This window comes from Netta rufina (genome assembly GCF_964035555.1).
Source record: "Netta rufina genome assembly, chromosome: 2".
NCBI classification, from domain to species: Eukaryota; Metazoa; Chordata; class Aves; order Anseriformes; family Anatidae; genus Netta; species Netta rufina.
Window position 1 is genome coordinate 31,853,059 of NC_140124.1, and position 25,085 is coordinate 31,878,143.

Consider the following 25,085-nt stretch of genomic DNA (forward strand, 5'->3'; position numbering starts at 1 on the left):
AAATAGTGACTACTCCTCTAGAATATAATTATAATGCCTATGCTTGCTTTGAGTAGAGAGAGGACAAGAGTACATAATGAAACAAATGTACGTATCAGGTTGAAGAGCATCTATTTGTCAGAGAGACAGTGTGGTGTGATTTCATCAGCCAGTATGGACCCAGACCTGCCATGTGGTGCTCCATGACTCAACATCTAGCAATACCTTTAAAACTGATCCTCAAGCTCAAATGCAAATCAAAGGAAAATAATGAGATTCATCTCCAAGATGAAACACGTATAGTCGCAGACTTATTTCTAATTTTGAGAACTGAGACTTATTTTGAGGGTCACAAAAGGCACTGCTGTCCACATTGGAGTTTTCACCTGTTATGTTCCTTGAGCAATTGATAACATTCAGGCCCAAATTCCAAATCCCCTTTAGTTACCAGCTTTATCTTTTAGTCTTAGCTAGTTTTTCACTACTCTTGGAAACAACAGTTTAAAGCATTTGTTTCAGAAAACCTAACATCTGACATTGTACTTAACATTGCACTGTATTGGAAAGAATATGTAGTCAGTCTTAAAAAATTGAAAATATTATGTAAAACACTGTGAAATTTCTATAGTAGCAAGTGGAAGTATATAAATACAAATACAAATTCCAAAGCCTCTAGGCAGAAGATAGCTAAGAAATTTTTGGTTTGCTTAGGTTTCCAAAAACTAAACTGTGTTGAAGCTAACTTTTTCCTAGAAGGGGACAAATAAATGGAGACATTCCTATCTCTCACCAAGATACATCCATCCATAAATATAGATTAAAAATAAATGCAGGTAATACGCAATAGACTAAAGCGCTTCAAATGCCATATGAAATATTATTAGGAAAAGGGAATTCTGAAGACTGTCAGTCATTACCATAAAAGAGATCTAATGTGGGCTCAGAAAGATGAGGATCCTCATCATGAGTAGAAGACATCAAGAAACATCAAGACCGGCAAAAAGACCTAAAAGCAAGAGGTCAATCAGAATACAGTTGAGCGGCACTGCAGAAACGTGCAATGTTCTCAGTTTATGACTGCCCGAGGGGCTGAAACCCACCACACCAGGCCTACACATGCCAACTTGGCAAATGCCACATGGCAAATGTCACGGTGGAGACAGCAGACGATGGCAGCCCAGAGCCATGCCACCATGCCTCGTCACCCTTCCCTGCACACCTCTGCCATGCCTGACAGGAGGGCCGAGGCCACAGGGCGAGGCGTAGGTGCAGGTACGGACAGGAAGGGCAGGCTGGCGAGAGGCATGAGATACCGAGAGACCTCCCAGAGCCAGTCACAGCCTCAGCGGGAGGACACAGAAGCCCCGGGGCTCAGGGGGGAGCAGGGCCCAGGCGGAGCCCGGCCGCATCCTCCTCCTCCGCCGCCCTAGCGGGGCCGGACCCCGCCCGCCCCGTGCAGCCGCCCCACAGCGCGCCTTCCCCGGCTTGGTGCCCGGGCGCCTCCCGGTACCCCCGGAGCCGGGTCGCTGCCCCCACCGCCGGCTCCCCGCGGTGTTATCCCAGCCCAGCCCGCCGGCCCCCCCAGCGGCGGCGCTGGGGATCGCGGCGCATCCCGGCGGGCTCCCCCCTCCGGCTGCCGGGCGGCTATTTTTAGCCGATCCTCCCCGTGTCGCCACGGGGCTGCCATCGCAGCGCGCAGCCCCTCGCCAGCTGCCGCCGCCGCCCCGCCTGCCTGCCTGCCTGCCTGCCTGCCTGCCCCGGCACAGCACGGCACAGCACGGCACGGCGATGTCCCCCTGACCCCACCGCCGCCGCCAACTTTTCCTCGCCGGCCTTTCCCCCCTAGAAGATGGCAGCAGGGGGAAGCGCTGGAAGTTGCAGCCCGCGAGCGAAGAGATAAGGAAGGAGGCGGCGCGGGAAGGTGAGTGGCACCGGGATCCCCCGGCCGGCGCCCCCCGGCTTTGCCCGCGGCGCTTCGGGCAGCTTTGGGGAAGTTGCGAGGCTCCCCGTGCCCGGGCTGACTCCTTCCCCCGGCGGGGCCGCGGCCGGGGCCGGTCTCCTCGGGCAGCCCTGGCCGTGAGGGGCCGGAGCCGGGCGGGGAGCGGGGCTGCCCCGGCTCCCCTCAGCCCCTCGGTGCCCCCCGGAGCCGCTAGGGGTGGGTGGTCGGGGGGCGGTCGGGGGGTCTCTGGTGCTGAGGTGGCTGGGGTTAGTCAGCGGTGGAACACAGCGTTAGTTAATCGGTTGTGCTTATCGGCACTGTAGGGAAATAGAAATACGCTCCTTACACCACACAGAATGTGTGCTCGTCTTTGAGAGACTCCCCCCGAGCCCGCTGCAGTTTGCAGTTCGGAGTGCTCTGAGGAGGTCTGAGAACATCCTTAAACTGCACGGGGGTGAAACAGGGAAGAAGTGTTTAAAACAAGCCTGATGCGGAGCATGAAGTGCTGAGGCGAATCGTGGCGACCTTTTGACATGTGAAAATGCGTGAATGTGCTTTTCTAACCCCAAAGCTGTTGAGAATCTTTGTCATAAACAGCACGGAATAAGCACGGGCACGGATAGCAAGGAATTTAAAGCATATTTGTCTTTCCACATTGTCAGCTCTAGTTCCGTGACATTTCGTCGCTGTGACAGAAGAATAGTTTTGTGACAGTTACTCGGGGTATAATTTGCAGGCACACAAAGGCCTGTGTGCTTTGCCGAGAACTCCATGAACAAAAAAGGAAGGTATTTCAACATTAAGGTTTTTCAGACGCCCTCTCCTGACTCCCTCTGCCATCTCCCCTCCCTCATCTCCGTCTTCCCCCCTCACCGATCCCCAACAGCTTCCCTAGATCTTTCGATACTCTAAATTATTTTTTTATTTATTGTTTCTAAATTCTTCCCTAGTGTCCAGTGCATTCCTGGATCAGTGGCCTCAGCCCACGTTTGTTTTGTACCCAGAACGCCCACTTTGTTCAGAGAGAAATGAGGGCTTGTTCTCTGTCATAGGACCAGAGCGCTCTTGGAAGGCAGTTCCATCCCCTCATACTACTCCAGTTGCATCATTATATGTATAACGTATATAAATCTCAACTATATATAGCTTTCCACAGTCAACGATACAATTATGCACTATTTTGACACCTCTTTTTCATTATGTTGGCAGAGATCTGACCCAAAATGTTAGGAAAAAAACATGTCATGGCCCCAGAGGAAAGCTAGTCAGTCATATTTACCTAGCGCTGGTGCCAGCTTCTTCATATAAATATTGCAATAGCTCTGCTTTGTATGAAATTGGCATTGTCAGCTGGGAATTCCTAAAAGAGGAAACCATGCCATTATGCTTGATGGTGACCAAGTTCATGCAAATGCAACACCATAGTTAGTTAAGCCTACCCAAAACACCGCTCTCAGTGTCAGATTGCTTTTCATTTTGGTATCAAAGTCTGTGTTTAATACACACAACTATTTTCAACCTGACATTAAAATGCCAGTTTTCAAACCAGTGGTGTTTGGTTTTCCATTAACCTTTTTTTTTTTTTTTCCCCACAAATGAAGAACAGTATGCGTGCTGAAACTGGACAAGTAGTTTGTAAGCTGTTGTGTGTCTTCTGCTTGGCATTCTCTTCCTGTGTTGAGAGCAGTTCAAATACAAAAGTGAAATACTGTCCCGACTACTAAAGTCCCAACACATGCTTAATTTTGTGCAGCCATTTCTCTTTGAAAAAACAAACAAACAAACAAACAAAACGCCCAAGAAAATAATAATACTATAATAGAATGGTATATCTTCTATTATGAAAAACATTAAAAAGAGATTATGTCATAAAACCTGTCTACTTTCTAGAAGACATTTAAAGCAGAAAATAATTTTCAGCTGTTTGTCTCACTACCCTAGATATTCCCATGGAAGTTGCTGTTAAAATATAGTTTGGACACTGAAAATATTGATCAAATTCAGATTTTTCCATCATGAAAATGATATGAATCCTGGTATGAATTACCATGAATACAGAGAGTGACTAAATGTAGGTTCTTCATATTTGCCTAATGCTTAGTAGGAGAGACGTAGTTTTGAAAATAAGCAAATCTTGTTGTATGTGAACTATTACAACTGACGAGAAATGACAAAAAAGTTGGAATGTGGCCGAGTGATCTCCAAAATGGTAAGTTAAGCACGGATTGACCAGACATCCTAGCAGACTACCATTGTTTTATATTCCTCAGCATTCAAACTAGCTAATTTAAAGCTATCTTGGGTCTGCGTATACAAGCTGCAATACAAAGTACGTCTGGTTTACAGTCATGGCTGAATCATGAAGCTGAGTGAGCTTATTGTTTCTCAGAAGTGAGGGTTTTCTCCCTTTTAGAGAAGAGGTTTGGGCTGGATTTGCTGAGAATTTTATGCTATTCCCTATATGCATACGGTGTACGTGAATTTCAATAGAAATTCAAGTTAAAAGAATCAGTATGTATCAGAGTTTTCCAATATCTCCAAGTCTGTACAAGAAAATGTTCTGTCTGTTGCTGCATTTAAGTAGGAAGGCACATATTACATTCAATGAATTATATTAAAAATAAAAAAAGATAACTCACACTTAGAGACAGAACATTGGACTATTCCATGATAAAATATATTGTCATGCTTTGAAGTTTCAGTAATGATTTCCGAAGGAGTAAGCATTTTCTCGGAGAAGGTTGCATTACTGAATCACTTAAGGTTAGACTGTTTACTGGAATTGATATGTAAGTAAGGCATTTTTAGAGCTAACGTCTATTGATGAAATCACCTTTCATTTATTCCATTTGGTTTTGAGTTTGTGGATTAGTATAATCATATGAGATGGAAAAATTTGTCTCCTGATTGGGGTAACTTACCTGGAATGAATGCATTATATTGTGAACTTTGGCCCATGCTGGCTAGGACTGTTCTAGTGTTGACTTTATTATAGCAACATTGGTAATATTATGAAGTAAATACATGTTACTCTGTATCTTCCTCTTCAAGCAACTTAAAAATTGAAATGAGGTAGTGCTTAACTTCTGTACAAAAATACTGTTTTAATACCTTGAGTCTGGCTTAAACTTCTTTCCACTCTAAGGTATGATCTAACTTCCCTGTGTGCACGTATCCAAACTTTTTCCATTTTTATATAACATGGAAATGCTATATAACATTTTTATATAGCATTATGTGTGGGTACAGGCAGTAGGGAATTTGAACAGATCAGGAGGAAATTTGTATAGTTTCATGGGAAATTGAAAAGATTGTGAGGAAATCTATGCAGTTAACATGAGTTCAAAAGCTATTTAGAAAAAATCATAGAAGAAAAACAGCGGGGGTTAGAAAGAACAGCAATAACAGTTCTTGATCACATTGTCCCTAACCTGCAAATATTCTGAAGTCTTACGATTGTTGTCTCATGTTCTTCTGTTGTGCACATCTATGAAGAGCGTGGCTCCATGTTCTCAGTAACCTAATAGGCACTGTCAAGCTGCTCATAGGTCCTCCCAAAGCCATCTCTTCCCCATGCTGAACAAACACAGTTCCCTCAGCATCTCCTCACAGGGCAGCTGCTCCAGCCCCTGACTATTGTGGTGGCTTATGCTGAACTCCAGCATCTGTCTTTTACTGGGAGCACTAAAACTGGGGGCAGTATTCCAGATAAGGTGTAGTGCTTGAGTAAAGGGGACTCCTAAAACTCCAAGGTGGTAAATGTACCAATTGCTAAATAGCACAAGATTTTGAAAATGTACAAATAAGGCACAGAGCAGAATTCTACTGTCTTGAGACCATAAAATTAATAAAAGCGATTATGTGCTTTGAAGAAATTGTTATTGCACCTTACATAGTAGAAACAGTTTATTTGACAGTTCTTATCAGAAAAGTTCCTGAATCATGTTATTTTAGTAATGTGACATTGGAATTTTACTCTAACATACTTTTCATGTATTAAAATTTTTCTTTTATAGCCACATATGAAGAAAATGACATTAACAGCCTATGTCTAGGGTTTCAATTATACAAAACTCTAATTACTTGAGTTTTTGACCTTTATTATTAAGTCTCTAGTGTGCCTAAATATTGAGCTGAAACCTTGCTTTAACAAGAGGTGGGTGAACTGTTGGCATGAAAGTAAGATTTCCAAGGCAAAACTTTGAAACACTAAATTCCAAATGGAAATTAAGCAGCATGCACATAGTAACTATATTTTGTGTTTAAAGTGTACAACTTATTGGCATTTTGCCTGATTTATAGCTGTTTAGTTGTTCATAGCTTAAAAATGGACGGTACATACTGCTGACAACATACAATAGGTACAGGTACAACTTTAACCTTTCATGTTTCCTCTTTTGATAGACAGTATAATCAATATTGATTGATAACCTATTGATTAATAAGCTTTAATAACCTAAGCTGTTTTATTTAGGATATAAATACATATGGTATATAATTTCATGAAAGTGTATTATAAATGGGAAGATCAGCAAGATGAAATGAAATAATATTCAACAGCTAAAACTGCATGGATGTTTGTGTCGTTTTTACATGTATTTATTGTTGCAAACATAACTGAAGACAAGGTAGGAAAGCTGCTGCAGTCGTGATCAGGGAAAGAAAAGTGTCCATGCCAGGAGCTGCAGCTTGCTTCCCAGTGTTTTGACACATGGAGTCTAGGGTTTTGCCCTCTTAAGGAGTAGGAGCTGGTATTAGAATAGTGAGTTTTATCATATTCAGTAGAAAATAATAGAAGAGGCAGGAAAGAATTTGTTAATTTTCAAAGTGCAGCTGGTGTAATCTTTCCAAGTCCCCCCTAAAATGTTTTAAGACAGAACATACCATCTGGGAGTGATAAGTGTATCACTGCAAACTCTAAACAGCAAAAACACAAGCATTAAATAATTCAGCAACCTATTTGAGATAATGAAACAATTCCTTACTCTGTACTGCAAGTATCTGCATATCACAACATAATCGTTACAGGACCTTTGTGAGGAATGGTAGTTCCATTTTATAAAGTCCTCTAATGTGGTTTAGGTCTGTTCAGCTGACCTGCATCATCCTCACCAGGGATTTAGCTGGAGGTTTCCAGCTAGATGTTGCCTTTGCATACCTGGTTTTCCTTAGCTTAAAAATCTGAGTAGGTAGGGAACAGAGGGCACCTGGAGTTCAATCTCATCAACAGGAACAGAGTGAAGACGTCGATTTGGGACCCTGAACCTTTGGGCTGAAGAGCTGACAGTCAGTACTTGGATAGGAGTCCAAATGAAGGTCCAAGCCAGAGGAAGGTATTTCCGTTTGTAAATGGATACAGCCTGCGGTAGCAGCATAACAGTCTGTTCCTCTTGCATGTGCTCATTCGTCGCTGGAAGGTGGATGATTTGCACATAATACAGAGCACTGCTGAACGTAATGCGATGAAGAAAAGCTGAGTAAAACCCTTTAGAGGTGTTAGTTCTCCTATTTCAGACATTAGTTTCTTAATAAGATCTGTGAGTGACGTAAACATCAAAGGGAATATTCAGCTGCTCTCAGTAAATCCAGGTTTCTTACACAAAGTTGCTTGAAAGAACATAAAGGGTCTGTGTTTATTGTGTGCCATCATACATGCCTTGTCTCCCACTCTGAATGGCTATACCTTTTTTTTTTTTTTTTTTTTTTTTTTTTCATGAAAGAAATAAGTTAAGAGTCCTGGTAAGAAAATGCTGTTTGTTACCTTTTAATTGTTTGGAATGAGAGTGCAGAGCTTCCCTTTGATTAGAAAATGAGGTCAATATTTGCTTTTTTGGTCAAGAAGCTTTCATCAGAAACTACTGAAAAAGCTGCAGGGTTAATGTGATGAATTGGTGTGTAAGCCTAGGTTTTTACTGCATTTCAGTGAGGTGCTCATGGCTGGAGCAGTACCAGCCTTTTACTGTGATGAGACTTCTTTTAGCACTTCTTAGAGCTGATAAGCCAATCTTTTTCTTTTTCCTATATGCTAATGTATGTCATTGATACTGATTCAGGTCACAAGGTAAATGCACATTACAAAAGAGGTTGATAGGAAGGGGTATCTTCTAAACGATTTGCTAAGCAGGACATGGCAGACTTAGGACTTTGATTATAAAGGGCAAGGATTTTACTTACCGGTGAGGAGTTTTGCCACTGACTATAATGAGGTCAGGATGTCACCTTTGCACATAAAATTTTCATCTTTCTTAGGGTATTTGTATGGGGAGAAACAGGTAAGATAATACAGAGAGCTTGTTGAAAGCCCTGTTCGTGGTTGAGACTGACTTAAGGCTGGAGTGTGGTCATCTCTTTCCCAACTGGCAGCAGAAATGGCAGGGAACACGAAAGCTGGGATTGAAGCTAGTAGTAGTTAAGTGCTGATATAGTCATTAGCTAAGTGATTTAATGTCTAAATGATTTAATTTAGACCACCAAAGCAGTGGGGTTGGGGGCTGGATTAGATGATCTTCAGAGGTCCCTTCCAACCTTGTCCATTCTGTGATTCTGTGAGCTACAAAAACATATAAAAATAATTAATGATTGGTCTTTCCTATCTTTTGTCAGTTACTACCTTCAAATAGTGGTGAAGGATTTTGGCATGCACTCTTAAGACCGTTTTCCCTACATCAATATGTATACATGCTTCTGCTGGTTCCGTCACTACTTTTCCTTATTGTTGCCTGAACACAAGCTTGTGGCTTCTCCAGTGTGTTCGGATTACATGCAAGTTGGGTGTGCTGGTATTCATGGGAGACTTGACAAATTAACCCCTTTTTTTTTTTTCCCCAGGCTGTAAAGTAGCAAAACAACTGCTTCCAGAATTCACTGCAGTTTTTATGCAGTCTGTTTAAATTGCATATGAGAAACGTGAAAGCACTGATTGACTTTGTAGTGAAAAATCGGGTTTCATTTCTGACCCTTGTCATTTGCAATGGACCCTCTCCACTTACATATCCTCAGAATGTCCATCTATACTTCTGGCGAGCATTGCTGGGATGTTCTTTTCCCTGTGAAATCTGCACGCATCATTTCTCATCGCTCCTTTCATTGTTGTGGAATGTTTGTATCACTGTCTGTGCTTGGAGAAGGGACAGGAGGCAAAACTGAGCCTCTTCCTTTTTCAGGTGACGTTTGGACCATAACTTAAGATTTGTGCATAGAAATGTCAGAAAGATCAAAATGCATTTCTGTATAGATAATGAAGCAAAGTAATCAATTTATTTAGAAAAAAAAATAAAAGTATCCTTTGTAGAGTTTTCAGTGTAAATATTTCAGGAGATAAAATGTTAAGGCTTATTTTTCATATTTTAAGGCTACAGAAATATAATCAAAGGAGAAGGAAGCAAGATGAAAAAATACTTTAAATTCTCCTTGCTTACTCTGATGGAGGATGATTTTCTTGCATGAAATTGGTTAGCTATGTGATTTGTAAGCTAAAGTATTTCACTTTGGGTCCCTGTTGCTGTTACATGTATACTGTGATTTTATATTGTTCTTCTTTGTGAAAGAGAACACTACATAGCTTCCTGCTCTAGATGTGTTAAAATCATGATAATAAAAGAACCAAAATTTGTCATTTATGGAGTATAGTCACATTCTAAAGTGAAGGGGAACTGCATATACAGATTGCCAAGGCCAGAACTGAAGTCTAATCTATTTAATTTATTTTGTTCATAGTTGCCTTTTTTTTCCCCCTTTTGTTAAAGTTTTACATCAGGAAGCGATGTGAATGATGCACTATGCCCATACAAATCAAAGCAAAGGCACTTTTCATCTTGAAAACAGATTTTCTTATGCAAGCAATTATTCTCATGTCTGCAGACTTTTTCCACTAATATTGTTGTTTCAGTTGAGCAAAGGAATAATTAACTATACTGATATTAATGGAGTTAATATTACTGACACACATCAAGGTAAATAAAAGTCAGAATTTGACTTGTATCAGGTTGAAAATGTGTTAGCTAGAGATTCAGTCTAATTATACTAAATTCAATCTAATTCCTTGTAGTCATCCAGACCTCAGAATTCTAATAGTAATTGGATTCTCATACTTTGTGTAATTGTAAAAATCTGAAGCATAATGTAAATTTGGTGGAAATTTTCCTGTAAAGTTTTAAGTTTCTGGAAAATAAGCACTGTTTAAATAAAATTTCCCTTTTTCATCAGAGAGCTTTTGTCAGAAACTATTAATAAAGACTTGGTTAATTGATTAGTGTGAATAATCAGTGTGTAACTTTAGGTTTTCCACCCGTTTTATTATGTATTACAAAACATAATACTTGAGTACAGAAGCTTCACCTTTTGTTATGAAAAATACTAATCATAGTGTTTCTGTTGTGAAGTATGATCTACATCTGAATTCTGTAGATTTACTGTTGGATAGCGTAGTGTTGGCTGTGCCATCACTAGAATTATAAACATAAAATTTAAGGCAGTAAGCATTAATGCTACATAACAAATGGTACTTGAAACCAGATATGTTTCGTTCTGCATCCATCTTTACAAAATTTATTGCTTACAAACTAAGAGTAATGATGCCAGAAGAAATAAAAGGAAGTTTTAGAGAATGAAAAATATTTTATTTTTATCCTCTGGAATAGATGAGGAAGCTCTTTGTTTTAGTAACTGCAAGTTTGTTTAGTGCTGTGGTTCCCATTTCCTGATGGTAATAAATTGGAAAGCTGTCATTTCACTTAACATTGATTGATATATTTTTTTTCTTTTGCAATGCATCCCAAAATTAATAGAAGTTTTACTGATTTTATTGCAATTCTGTAGTAAAGGGAGAAAACAAGTTTTGTTCTAAGAATCGTATGTAAGAATAAAAACAGTAAAATCTTAACTATTTGAATGGGAGTGAATGTTTCCTGGAAGAAAATGGAGGCTTTGGAATTGGATATAAAGGCTGCAACAACCGACTAGATTAATCTAGATCAGAGTGGTTGGTGACAACTAGAAAATACTCGGAGCCAACCAACGTTACTGCCAGGGAGGTATCACCTTGGAAGAACAGGAAGTGAATATGCAATCAAAGAACTCTTCATCTCCATCCTGCCTCTAACCTCACTCTAGAAACTGTAAGAAGAGGTCTCTATGGAACTGTTCTTCACTGCACAACATTTTGGGTCTGTTCCAGAGTTTCTTTTTTTTTTTAGATTTTTTGCTTGGTCAAGAGTCATAGCAATACCTTACGTACTGCAGGTGGAAAAAGAACCTTTCACAGATACGTAGCAAGTCAGATAAATTGGGATCATTGCTAACCAGCTAAATCAGGTCACTGGGAAAATAACCATATTCCCATCATATGCTGCAAATGTTTAAGATGTACAGAGTTGAGTACCTTATACCTAGATAGGCAATGGCATCACATAATAGCAAAGCCTGATCCTGGAATTTCTGAAGGCCCACTCCATTTTGATCTTGAGCTTTTAATTGGAAAGAGTCATCTTTCAAGCCCCAATGGAAATAAACTCAAGTTAATAATATAATAGAATTTATTTAATATTCAATGCATAATTCCTGAGACAAAAAAGGAATCAACAAAAGAGCCCTCCATTCTGTATAAGGCTGTAAAATCTTCTATTTTGTTATAGGATGGGATGTATTTTCCCTTTTCTCATATTAACCCAGAAGGCAATTATAATTTTGAATGCATAAGCACTGAAGACAATTTGAAGTCAGCTACATAATCGAAGCTGAAGGACACTTTCAGTACTTTTTTAGCTTTGAAGAAACTGTGGCCTGACCTCTAAGAAAAAGTGATAAACTCTACTTTCCTCTTTACAATATGGTTAAATGCAGTTAATCTGAATCTGTTCTTGCAGTAGTGGAGGAGGACATTTTCTGTGTTACTCATGCAAAAAGAATGTTTGTTTCTTTATAATTTTATTCAAATTTCAATAACCCTCTAATTACTTTGTGCAGTAGGCCCAAATACTATTGAGATCAAGCGGGATGTTGTGACTGTGTCTAAGCACGTAGAGTTTCATCTGTGACTGCTCATGAAGGCTGGGATTCATCTTCCTGCCCAGAGAAAAGTTTGACACCACTCCAAAAACTTTGAGTCTGAATTTAGTTGTGATGAAATTGCTCTTGATTATAGGACTAATTTCCCTGTATATACAGCTTTGTCCTCTGGTTGCTCAGGCCTGCCTTCTAAGCTATTGCAGCTCTGTAGACTCCTTGAGATACCCAAGCATGCAAGGTGCTGGCAGTATTGCCCAATGATCCATGAGGCAGGGAAGCATGTTACCCAGATTTGACCAGGTCCCACTCATATAACACATTCAAAAGCAGTTTTGCATTACAGTCTGCTCCCTGTGCCTCTGTTCTGCATGTCTGTAACTTCCCACATGATTCTGATCCTTTCCTTTCTCGTGGCCATGAGAGTAGGTTTAAATGATGGCTGGTATATTTCAGACACAGGGGACACAGGTGTCTCGGGTCAGTTGTGATCTTCGACTTTGAAGGCTGTGAAACACATCCTGGATAGGAACCTAGCGACAGGAGGTCAACAGCAGATTTGAAGCAGTGCCATAAGGCCACGTCTTTGTTTCACGCCTTTCTAGACTGAGCTGAATGCTAAGTGGGCCCAGACACTCTTGATTCAAGCCTCCCTCCTTCAGACTGGAGTGGACACTTGAAACTCCCAGTAGTTACTCTCTCTATTTATGGCAAAGCTGCTTCGTTTGATGATCTGTCCCAGCCAGACCCAGGCAGGAGGGAGCTGACATAGCAGTGCCTCAAGTGTGACAGCTGTGTTTGGTCTGAAATCAAGCCTGGAGGCCTTGCTGTATAAGAAGTTTTACTGTTTTGCATTTCTGAAGCAGTTTGATGCCTGCTGAGCCGCAGACAGGCAGTTCCAGCAGAGTGCCGGGAGAACTGGTGTTTCTAGAGCCTCCAGGCCTCACAGTGGGACTCGGGAAGGTGGTGGCAGGGAAAGGACCAACTCTGACTTCTTGGGGTCTCAGCTCCCATGGCATAGCTGTTTGGGCAGCTTGTCTGGCAAATACCTAAAACAGCCCCGACCTCTAGGCAGAGCTGACTAAGCTTTATCCTTGAACTTCCTTTCCACCCAGCTGACAAAATTAGAAGCTAGAGACACAAACTTAATATAGTTCATCCTCAGTGGAAGTCAATGAGATTCAGGGCACTTGTCTGAGAGGCCTGAGGACCTAGAACTTGTTTGTAGGCTGGGCCTCTAGTGTGGATCCTAGAGAATGCCCTGGGGCAGGAGGAGATTGTGTCTGGAGATTATGAAGATACCTGATGATGCTGTAGGACACACTGCTGGCAGCCTCTGAACATTTCATATAGGGCTTCGCGGAAGGAGCAGATGTGGTGTGAAACAGATGAGGTGGTCAAAATTCTGGCTATTAAAGATGTTGAACTTTTTAAAATTGCAATTTAGAATGGTCCCTTGTTCTGGATTGCCTGACATTGTTCATGGTCCTGGTGTATGAACATGAAATTTTACCAGTAGCTTCCAAATGTGGTTCCCACGTTTTTGGTTATTGCTATAAATTCTGTATCTTCCTGACTTGAGCCAAGTCTTCAATTCTTTTAGAAATGAAGTGGCTGCTTCAGATTTTCATACATAACATTGAGTAGAGGCTTGCTAAGGGGAAGGTAAGATAAGATGGCTTGGCAATGCGGCAGCAAACCTTTTATTGTATAGTGCTATCCCCTGAACATATCACTTATTTTCTCTGTTTAGAGGGACTGTAACAATTTATCATTTCTTTTGTGGCATTGATGTGCATCTTCTGATTTGTGGCATCTTCTGTCAGATCCCATTTAGATTAGATATACCCGGAAATGTAGACATGAAGACAGGCTATAATGTGAAAAAACACCTTGATTCAGTTTTTTAAATTGATCGGTATGTGAGAACCCAAGCTTGAGTCAGGTTTAGGCTTCTAAATTATTTATTACTCTTTAAAAAAGCACCTGTAATCAATGGTTTGTATTAACTGGTTTCACATATTCACCTCCAGTTGCTATGAAAAATACTAGTAAGCAAGCAACCAAATGAAAAAATAAATGGCTCTTTACGCCTTTCTTCCAAGCAAGCTTTTAATTTTCCTGGATTAATGCTTTTTCAAAAAATACAACTTTGTCTTTCAAATTAATCTTTCAAGCTACCTGTTTTGTAAATTCTTCTCTTTCTCCCACATAGTTTCTCCTTCTCCATTTCCTGAAAGGATTGTAAAAGCATTCATCCCGGGGTCACTTCTCCCTGGAGCAGTTCATACTGTGTTTTGTCCCAGTCATAGCCTCTGGTGAATCAGTGTTTAGGGCTGAAATTCTTAGAGATTTTACTTTTCTCTCCCAAGTGCTTCTATGAGTTTTGAAAAATTTTTGTCTTAGAACTCATTAATGCACCATTTTTTGTAAAAAATATTAAAATATCTGCAATTTTGAATATTTCAGCATTTTTCATTTGCTTTATTTTGCAGGTCTTTAAGCTGAATTTCTTTCTTTTTAAAATTTCATATATTTCTAAAACAAAATTACTGTAGTCGAAAGTATATTAAAGTAGTAAAATATAGCTACAACAGGTTTCAGCAAATGCACATTTGCTAAATGAAAATTTGAAGCAGCTATTTATTAAAGCATCTGTTGCAACAATTTTGTGAAAAGATCTCAATGCATTGTTACTATACATACACGAAATATTATTGAATATGATATATTGTACATACGTACAATATGATTTTCTTTTTATAAGGTAGATTGCTCTGAATTAAATTCTTTTTATTTTTTTTTCCATGATCTTTAGTTTGTGGATATTCTCTGTAGAGAAAATAACTCTTGCTAAGGATGGTCTAGTATCATCCAGTATTTGTATCAATTTTAAAAAACAACTCATCAGGGTTGTATACCACTGATGGTGAGACCTCATTGTGTTGTTGTAGAACTTGAGTTCTTGTCTGTCAAATTCATTTTTCATTTATTTTCACACTTAATGTAAATGCTAACTAACATAAAGGGAAGGTGTCACACACCGCAAATGGAATATAAAATGCAGTGAACAAATGTAGTCAGCAACCAAACTTCATGTGTAAATCCACACTGTGATTTGATGTTTTCAGAAATACGTGTGTTTGTTAAATCTGGTCTTTTACTTTGAAGTTTGTTCCTTTCAAAGTCAGATTTCATAATTTAGAAGTTGGTCCTGCAGAACATTATACACTCAAGTACTTCAAGCGAAACCAAGAACTGACACTTTTCAAAGTGTCTATGACAGATACTAGGCTTCAGTGTGCTGTATAAGTAGTACTGTAAAGATGCTTTTTTATTTTTGATATTTTCAACTCAACTTGATTATGGTACTATTCTGTGAACAGTTGCCCCTCCTTTTTTTTTAGATGTAATTTTCTCTGTTTTTTACTATTGTTCTAAGTTCCAGCAAGATGTAATTGCATTTAAGTATGTTACCCCTTAAGAGAATAAATCAATTCCTTTGTTGGTATAGTTAGCTAGTCCCTTTCAGGTAATAAACTTGCTGTTCCTTTTATTATATAACACAGTTATGCCAGCAATTGCATTTCTTTTCTTTCTTAGAGGCAGTTAAGGGCAAAATGGGGCTCAAATATTGTTCTGTAATTGAATAAATTTTTGTTGTTGTTGTTGTTGTTGTTTTTTTCTTTGGTTCTGGGATTATGCTGTATTCTTTGGGGGGAAGAGGAGGAGAGTTAGGTATACGCCTAACGTCATGTTCATATTTAGTTTCAGTGATTGTTATTTGGATGACTTGGAACAAAGTTTGTCCTTGTTTGATCAAGGCTTTAAGTCTCATAAAGAATGCACATTGTAAATGTGTTCACAGTTGCATAAATGCAGGTAGTGAGTCCCAAGGGGCAGATAAAGACCACAGCACTATGAATAGAACAACGTGTAATGATTACATTGACCCTTTCCAAAAATCAGTCAAGTTTTAATTATTATTAGGCAAACTCCTTTAAAGGACTATAGTAAGTCAACACATCAGGCAGTGTGCATAGTAGGGAAAATTTGAGAGACAGGAACATGGAATATAAAAATAGGGAGAGCTTAACTCACTTTGCTCCAAATGATGGGAGCTTGTAAGAATAATGCAATTAACCAGAAATGTTTGAAAAATGGATTCAGCATGTCTGAACAAGAGAACCAGAGTACATTTTATTTTGTTTGGAGGTGCTGCGCTGTTTGTGCTTCTGATACGATGTTAGACTGTCTACTGTTCTGCCACAATCAAAGCAATCCATATGGGAAATCCAGTGTTCAAGTGAATGATATGTCAGCCATGGGCAGAGTTGAGTTTGATCGCTGGAAGAAGTGGTGTTGAAAAAGGCCTTGGAACTGTTGGTAACAGTCACCAAGGTGCCAGCTACCCCTTGGAGCATTGCTAATAGCTCTGACTTCTGGAGCACATGTTGTGGCCAGCAAAAGGACCCGAAAGATGTCTATAAGCTACTCTTTAGTCATAGTTGTGCAGATACTTCACCAAATATTCCTGATGGCATATTGCAGTCTTCAGATGTATGATTATAAAAACTACTTCTATTGTTCAGGATCAATAATTCCTGTAAGTGAGCCATGTCAATTTATTAACTTTGAGCTTTACCTCTGAGGTAGAAAATAATGCACAAATGTAGGCAAGTAGGAAAGAGAAGAACCCTTATTATTGTTTCCAATTAAAACTACTTTAACTCAATTAAAAGATGCATATAATTTTCATATAAAGGGCTAGACATGAATTCTTAAGGGCAAGACAGTAATAAAATTATTAGCAAACTCTTCTATAAATTAGTGAGGCAAAAGTACTGTAAACAAAAAGTAATAATTAACATTGAAATATTATTAATCAATTTATAATAAAATATAAATATTAATAATTATAGTAATAATTATTAACATCAAAATATCTCAGTCCTGTCTCTAATGTATAATGATCAGTACCATGAAGTCAATCTGTAAGATACCAAAAACTAAGTCAATATGAGATTTAAATCAGATTCTTGTGAGTTGTTCCCAAGCTTGAGGGGAAGACTCCTTCAGGTAGTGAAAAGGAGGGAGCCTTGGTCATCAGAGCTTACAGTCCTTAAAAGTTCTGACCTTTAAGACCTGTCCTATCTGACCTTTCCTTATCTCTAAAATGTTTTTGGTAGTATTTTCAAAAAATACTTGGGGTTTGCGTTTAACTTTCATCACTGAGTTGAGAGGAATGTAAGTCATGTCAGCCTGGTTCTGCTCTTGCTGCTGAAAATTGAGGTTAACTATTTATAAATAGTCTAAGGAGAAGACTAGGGCTGACATTCAGTTGCTTAAATAAAAATCAGGATTTCTAGGTGACTTTTTAAAAAGAATTGGAAGTTGGAAGAGGGCTGTGACTGTAGGGTGTTAACATGAGACTAATGGCTGTTAAATGAGACTAGGAGACAAGGGATAAATGAAGAGGATTGGAGATCGAGTGGAGATACAAGTGATTTGGAGGGAGCGTGCAGCTAGCTTGCACGCTCTCTGTTGCCTGCCAGCAAACTCTACCGTTCTGTTTTCTTCCATAGCTGGAGGATTCTGCTTATGGACGTGATCAGACTTCTTAAAAAAATACTAGAAGAGGTTTTTTTTCCGTTCTTTTCTTCTGCTTCCAACATTTTTAACAGTGGTCTCAAATAGTCTCTGTGAAACCTTGGCTAGACGTGAATAAGGTATGGTGCTCATTAATTTCAAATAAGACAAAAAATAAGGGTGGTATACTTTAATCTGTGAAATACTAAGATGTATTTGATGGTTATTTTTTATATCTTAATTCTTTCTCTCTTAAATACTACATAGTAATGTTTTTCTAGTACAATCAATAATAGATAATAATAATAATAGAGATGGCAGATCAGTTCTGATGCAGTGTGTGGACTGGATTTCCAAGGCAGGGGAAACTGTCCACCCCCAGCAACGTGGTCACTGGAATTGCATATTCTTATTTTGCAAGCCAGGCCCTTACAACAATTCTTATTCTTGCTATTTTGTGAAATGCACCTAAAAGTGTGTATAAACACAGCTTTTTGATTTCATTGCTGATACCTGTGCTCTCTGACTGCGTGAAAATAGTGAAGAAAAATTAAAATGTGAAAGATGCAGACCAGTGCAAACGCTCATTGGACAGTGCATAACTGCTGTGTAGAATTGCTATCGTAGCTCCTTCTGCTTTTGTATAGGCGTCAAAAGTAGGCTCTTGTCCTGGTAAGTGGTATGGAGGAGAAGATGAAAGGAAGGAGACGATCTGTGCTGTTGAAAGATAGCTTTTTCTGATTTTTCTTTTACCAGGAGGTGAATGGACGTTTATAATGCTTTTTCCATCAAAGTGATTAAAAGTAACAAGCTTTTTGTGGTGCTTAGTTTGCGTCAGTGTATATTGCTGGGGTTCAAGCCTTGCACTCTGGAAATCTGCAGTAGGATGCAGGCAGCTGTGCATCTGTTAATTCCCCTTAAACACAATTGTTGGGGTGAGGGTGAGAAGCACCTTGCTTACAAAATGATTGAGGAGGGAGAACATGATGAGAATCTTTGTAAAGATCTACCTGAAAAAATGTGTTACTTTTATCTCTTCAGAATACAGAGGGGATGTATTCAAGGCCTATAGCTTGATGTAAGATAAGATGCAAAATGCATTCTGAACAGTGCTGTTCCTTGACAGAGGGAGCTGTCCAGAGATAATGACAACAGCCAAATTATTTCAAAAGTGTATGTTGTAATAGAATCAAAATGAAAGGGTTTATTTCTTACTCTTAATATCCTAAACATTAATAGTGGAAATAACATTTCCATCAGCGAAATAAGATCTACAATTCTATGTTGTGTTTATTATGGGACTGACATCTCATTTTGAAAGAACAGATTTTCAGCTTTCAATCCCTCTCTCTCTAACTGAGGTTTGGCTGTGGCAGGGAAACAGTAATAGTGCATATTTTTCATCAGAACAGCCGCTGTAGTTTGTAATGCATTTTCTTTGGCAAATTCTCACAGTTAGTTATGACTTCCTTGCCTAAACATAGGTCACTGAAGTCCCTCCTTCCTGAGGAAGAGGTGTCTTTTTCACTTATAGTAGTAGCAGATATCCCTGACGTGGGAAAGTTTCTGTACCATGGGAGAAAAGCCTATAATTTTGTTTCTGACCCTATTACTTATTTCTCTTGCTATATGGAGTGCATCATGAACAAGCTTTTTTGGTGAGTTATCAGCATGTTACTTTTCCCTGCCACAGTTTTTTTTCTAGTCATGAGACTAGAAAAAGAGCAAAGCCAATGTACTTCTTCATGAGTTCTTCATGTTTGCTTTTTTGTCTTCATGTGAAGATCTTTTATTTTTGTCAAAGTAAGAAGAAAAGAAGCATGAAACATTGAGAGAAGCAGTAGACACCAGAAAAGTGTCTTATTTATTGTCCCAAACTGGAACTATGCCAATAAATATTTGTTACAACATTAAATGAGTAGCACATTGGATCATTGCTATAGACTTCAGAAGGATCAGATTCTTCTTATTGGATTAATATAAATTTTCACGTCCCCTGAAAATGCTTTCCCCCTACTGAAACGGAGATGTTTGCTGTCTTTCTCTACTTAACCACTGAAAAAGTACATGGAAATGGGGCTTCTTTGACTTGCCTACCACACGAGTTGCCTTGCACCTCCTTTATTTCCCTTGTTTTCTCCTCAGCAGATGCTGTCATACTTCCATTTATTGCTGGATGAAGATTCTGCATTTTTTGAACACCATTATACTTTCACTTACTGCTTCTTTTCCTTGTCCTTTTATCATAATCGACTGCTTTAGCTGAAGGCGAGTTTTGGGATGAAACTCAGAAATGTCATTCAAGATCAAACATCATCTTCTGGCAGCCCAGCAAATTCTTATAACCTCTTCCATGTCCTCTTCTGTTTCCTGCTGATTCTCAGCTTTGGGGTTGTTTTTTATTCTTGGGTATCCGCAGGTCTTTCTACCTGCCTTTGAGAAACAAAGTTTCTTCCTACTTATATCAAAAAGAAGAAGAAGAGGGAGAAGAGGGAGGGGGAGAGAGGCAGAGGGAGACGAAGACACATAGAGAAGAATGGGGAGAGAGGCAGAGAAGAGAGACAGACGGGGAGAAGGGAGAAAGAAGTGATGTTGATGATGGAGTTAGCCAGCCTTAGACAGTTTTGTCAGTGATCTCTTCTATCTTCTGGGGATTTGAGGAGAAGCAGGAAAGAGGAGGAAAAAAAAAAACAATAAATGCAACTTTGTTAGGTGATCAAATGGTTAGAACAGTTAATGTGCTAATAAAATGCACGTGCAGCTGCAGCATCTGCAGGCCTACTTCTTAGTCCTGAAAAGCCTGTGTGCTGTTGACTTCTGTCAGCATAGGGTCAATTCTGTGCTTACTCTTTTATTTCTTATGGATTTTTTTTTTGTGTGTGATAGTGCTAGGAGTACTGTAAATCACCGAGGCTTCTCTTGATTTCACACTAGTAGCTGCTTCGTCAGTGTTAAACCTCACAGCATCTATAAACTTTAAAATTTTAGCAGATGCATCAACTAATCTTTCTTTTAGATTACTCAAATTAGAAGCATACTAAATGTGAACTGAACGTACTTGTCCAAGATAGTATCAATTCCATGAAAACAGTTCTTAATTTTACCAGGAAGCCAGGTTGGTGTTTTGCACTGAACTAGCAGAATACTCAAATGTCTTTCTGTGGGCAAATAGAAGGTTACTATTTTATTTTATTTTATTTTGGTCACTTAACTAGGTCATATATTTTCTTAATTTTTACAGTTAATTTATTAATCAGAAACATCTTTAGTCACAAATCCTTCATAGCGCATCGTGGTTACACTCAATCCTGAGTTAAAAGAAGGCTCATGCCACATGAGCCCGGTTCTTGTTTTGTGAGCCTGAAATGACCTGAGATTTGGCTCACTTGGAAATTTGAGTGGGTTTTGAAAGGAGATGGCGTCACTGAAGTCATTTCTCAGGAGACCTCATCCGGTTTTATGCAGGATCTTTTAGCCACAGGTCTATGGTTAGGGATGTTTACATTCATGAGGAAAGCAGCTTCTTCTAGTTGTGGGACTGTGTGGTTGTTCTATAATTACTAGTTTTAAGCTCAAACTCTATACTGCCAATAAGTACAGCCATAGCTGAAGTCAAATAAAGGACTTTTTCAGTGTGAATGTCTATGCCTTTATTTAAGCAAATGTCTTTATTAAATAATTTTCATTATTTTGTGATGAAATAGGTTAGGCATTTTCCTTTAGGTATCTCTTTTCTGTTCTTGCTTTCATATTTTTGTTAGGTTTTAGTTTAAAGTAACTTTGTTTAGGCAAATCTGAACGTGAAGTTGCCCATAGCTCAGGACAAATTTAATTACTGTGCTATTTAAAAATAAAAATTAAAAAAAAAAAAAAAAAGTTGAAAAAATCTGGATATACTGGAAAATACTTAATGGGATATTTATTTGCTCTTTAAGTCCGCCGTATGGCATGCATAATGTCTTTGAACATTATGATGAAGCTTCTGGCGAGGCTCATTTCTAGTTGAATTTGCTGTCTGGTAGGTGTGCTAACAAAAACTGCAGCAAAGTGCCTGCCGTCAAGAGGCTGAGGCAGGAAATCTGCAGCTGTACGAGCTGTCAGGGGCTGAGGACAGGTTGTTGGAGCTCTGCCAGCAGAAGGACATAAAATCTATTCCTGTTTGTGCATCTGGATTTACTTGCTACATGGGTTTGGCAGTAAATCCAAATATAATGCTATAATTTTAATTATTTTTTCTTATGCTTCCTGCCTGTTGTGAAAAAAAATCCCTGGCCACTTTCATTAAGTTCTCCTTTTCTATAGAAATGCAGTTACCAAAGTGATTTATGCTTGAAGGGCAGGCGATGGTTCATTTGGATACCCAGGTAATTTTTTTTATTTTTTAAAGGAAGGGGACGGAGGGTAGGTAGAAACTGTATTTCTATCAGTTAGAAACCTGATCTTTCTGAAAACTGGACTGTTAAATTCTGTATTGAATATCTTGTAAAATGCTAAAACCATCTTCCTCCCTGGCATATTCACAAACCTTACATCTGTGTTTTTCTCTTAATTCCAGTTCTTTCAGAATGGAGCAATATGTGTGCTAGGAGTTACAGACTGTGACTGCAGTTTTGGATTTCTTTGGATGGATGGAACATCCATCTCTCTGTGAGCTACAGGAGAAAAGTTGTTTGCTGTGTTTTCTCCCCCCAAAAAAAAACATATGCTGGAAACCACACTGTGTTTCCACCTCCACCATCTATTGTGTCCCCTTCCTGCCTCTGTACCTCCGCTAATCTGTACGTGCACTTTTGTTCAAATCCCAAAGGCTTAAGAAATGTCCTATTTTGTTTGACATTATCTTTGTTTACATTACTTTGACAGGTGATGGTTTGATTTAAAGTTGCTTCTGCAACCTGAAAATCTTTGTTTGTTTTGTTTTGTTTTGTTTTGTTTTAAACTGACATATTTCCCCATCAGTTTCAGATGCTATTGGCCTCTCAAGGCTTTGTAGCAGTAATTAGAATCATTATATTATCTAATGCCTGTGATTAATGGTGGGAGGAACAACCAAAAACCTGCCTATGATAGATTTGGATAAGTCACAGACAGTGCTATATAACCTATCAGTTAAGACAGGGCTGAACACTCATTATTATTTTTAACAAGGAGATAGTCCTTTTGCTGTTTGTTTTATCTATTAGAGACAAAAGCAAGGGGGATACAGTCTCATTGAAGCATAAAATGAATTTGGTGCTTGGTTAACTGGTTGATATCTCCTACCTGTTCATTCCTAACAAATAAAAAAGAAACACCAAACTCCTCCTTTCACATTTAAGAGCTCTGAAATAACAAACTTAACAAAACCTGGGGGCCAACAACTGAATTTAGTGTATCTGTTTGAAGATGTTTTCTGTTCCATGGGTATTTGGGTTGTTGTTTTTCATAGCAGAATAGAAAGAAAAAAAATAAAATTTTGATGTGTTTAAACATCTTTATGCATTTTCTCTCTCTCTCTCTCTCTCTCTTTTAATGACAGATGCAGTATTTTGCAGTGCACCTCCTGATGTATTTGCCAAAACTTCATTTTAATTCAAACTGTTTTCATGCAGTCAGGATTGCTTATGTTTGAGTGAGAATAAGTGCTGAGCTTTTTGAGCCTCAGATATGCTTGTGTTTTTCTTTTCACCTGAATTGAATGAGGTTTTATTGCATTTACATGCTCTTTTGTTGTAGTTGCTGTGCAGCATGATGTTTTTCTTTTCAAATTTTTTTTTCTGAAGTCTTTGCGAGACCTAGTGGTTTCAGCTGTGATATTTCTTGAGGTTTCGAGTATATTAAATATGCAATTCAAAATCAAGTTCTAGCACTGAAAGAACAAGTCCACGTGGTTGAAACTGAAATGACCGCGTGTGTGAAATCTTTCAAACTAAAATACTTGCTATAGTTATAACTGCAAAAAGAAGGGAAACTGAGTCACTTGATAAGAAGAAAATTAATTCTTTTTTATGTATGTAACTATGTGCAAAAGAAAATGGATAGAGACCTGTTTTCATAAGTGAGATTTGCCTGTAGCTTATCATTAGATATGTTTTTAAAACATTTTTCTTGGAACTGACAAACATGTCTGAGATACATGAATTTGTAAGCTTGTGTGTGATTAACCGGATGTACGTAAATATTTGCATTAAAACATCTGTGACACTGTGTACGCCCACAGTATCTGATGAGGGAAAGGCTGGGGGCAGTTGATTTGACAAGTTTGGTGTCTTTTTTTTTTTTTTTTTCAAACTTCAGACAGTGAGAGAGAGTTGACAAGAACTTGGTTAGAATGTTTTTTTTTATAACCATTCTGAAGAAGACTTAGTTTCCATGAAACTTAAAAATGTTTTTTTGCAGTGTGGGCTTGCAGCAGAGGTCAGGATTTTCTCCTAAGCTTTGCTTTATGAGTTCAGTTCATCAGTTGGGTGCACTAATAATTCTTTTGTACTGTGGCTGGTAAGTTCCTATATGAAAGTTATGTCATGTTATCAAATTATAAACAAGCAAATATAATGTTTGATTATTATTATTTTTTCAGTGACATTGGTGAAATCATAGAAAACCAATTCTGCATAAAAATAACTTCTGCTTGAGATCTGGTTTAACTACCCGATGGAGAAAGTCTGTTTTCTTGGCTTGCATTTAACTGCGGGAAATGCCAAAGTATTGATCAAACTTCCATGTGTTGCTTAGTCCCTGCTGAACCATACTGTTACATCAGTTTTAGTTGTAAATTTATCTTATGAAGAAAAGCAAAGCTCTACTGTAAAGAAATCCACCACTAAAGGACAAGTTCTTAAAAGCATAGCATTAGTGAAATGTTTAGACATCAGGAAGTCAAAATTGAAGCCTAATATATGTAGAAACTAGTATAAAAATAGTTCCACACTTTGATAAAATTCATTGACAGCAAATATAAAATTTCATCAGAAGTTTATATATTAAAAACTTAGAGAATGTCCGGTTATCCGTATGCTTTACCCGTGGAAAATTTGACTGAAAATTTTTCAATGAACTGAAAAATCCTTGGCTATTAAGCAACAAAAAACAGAGGATTCTTTATAACTTAAAACCAACAATCAGCTTGATGCTTCTAAGCAGATAAATTTACTTCTCTATATATTTTAAATGGAAAATTTTGACTTGGCTGCTTTAACATATTAAATAACATTGGATGTCTCTTGTAATGCATCACAGTTATGAAAAAAAAAACAAACACGTACAAGTGGCCTCTATTTCCTACTAAGCTCACTAACATCTCTTATGTGCCTATAGCCCCTATCCTGTGTTTTCTCTTGTTAATCTGAATTTATCACTTTAAGAGAATATTTTTTTAAAAGATCTGAGTGAGAGTGATTCATATAGAGGGCAATTGTCTGAGACTCCCTTTGGAGGCTTCCTCTTCTAGATAATGGTTTCTTCCTATAGAGTTTGTCTGAGACACAGACTCACATACGTATGTGAATAATTGTTGTTTCATGAGTTTTAGCCTGTTATTCTAAATAAATATGTTGCAGAAATGCAAATGTGTGTTTCTGTATGAAGTATTGGTGCT

General features: G+C 38.5%; 1 protein-coding gene across 4 annotated transcripts in view; it reads left to right on the forward strand.

Annotated features, from left to right (window-relative positions):
- Positions 1 to 1,664: 1,664 nt before the first annotated feature.
- The window catches only part of HDAC9 (histone deacetylase 9), a 293,977-nt gene continuing 270,556 nt past the window's right edge, over positions 1,665 to 25,085 (forward strand). For all 4 annotated transcript variants that reach the window (XM_084282895.1, XM_084282896.1, XM_084282897.1 and 1 more), the window contains exon 1: positions 1,665 to 1,900. The gene's annotated coding sequence lies outside the window, so the exon portion shown is untranslated. The remainder of the gene's footprint in view (positions 1,901 to 25,085) is intronic.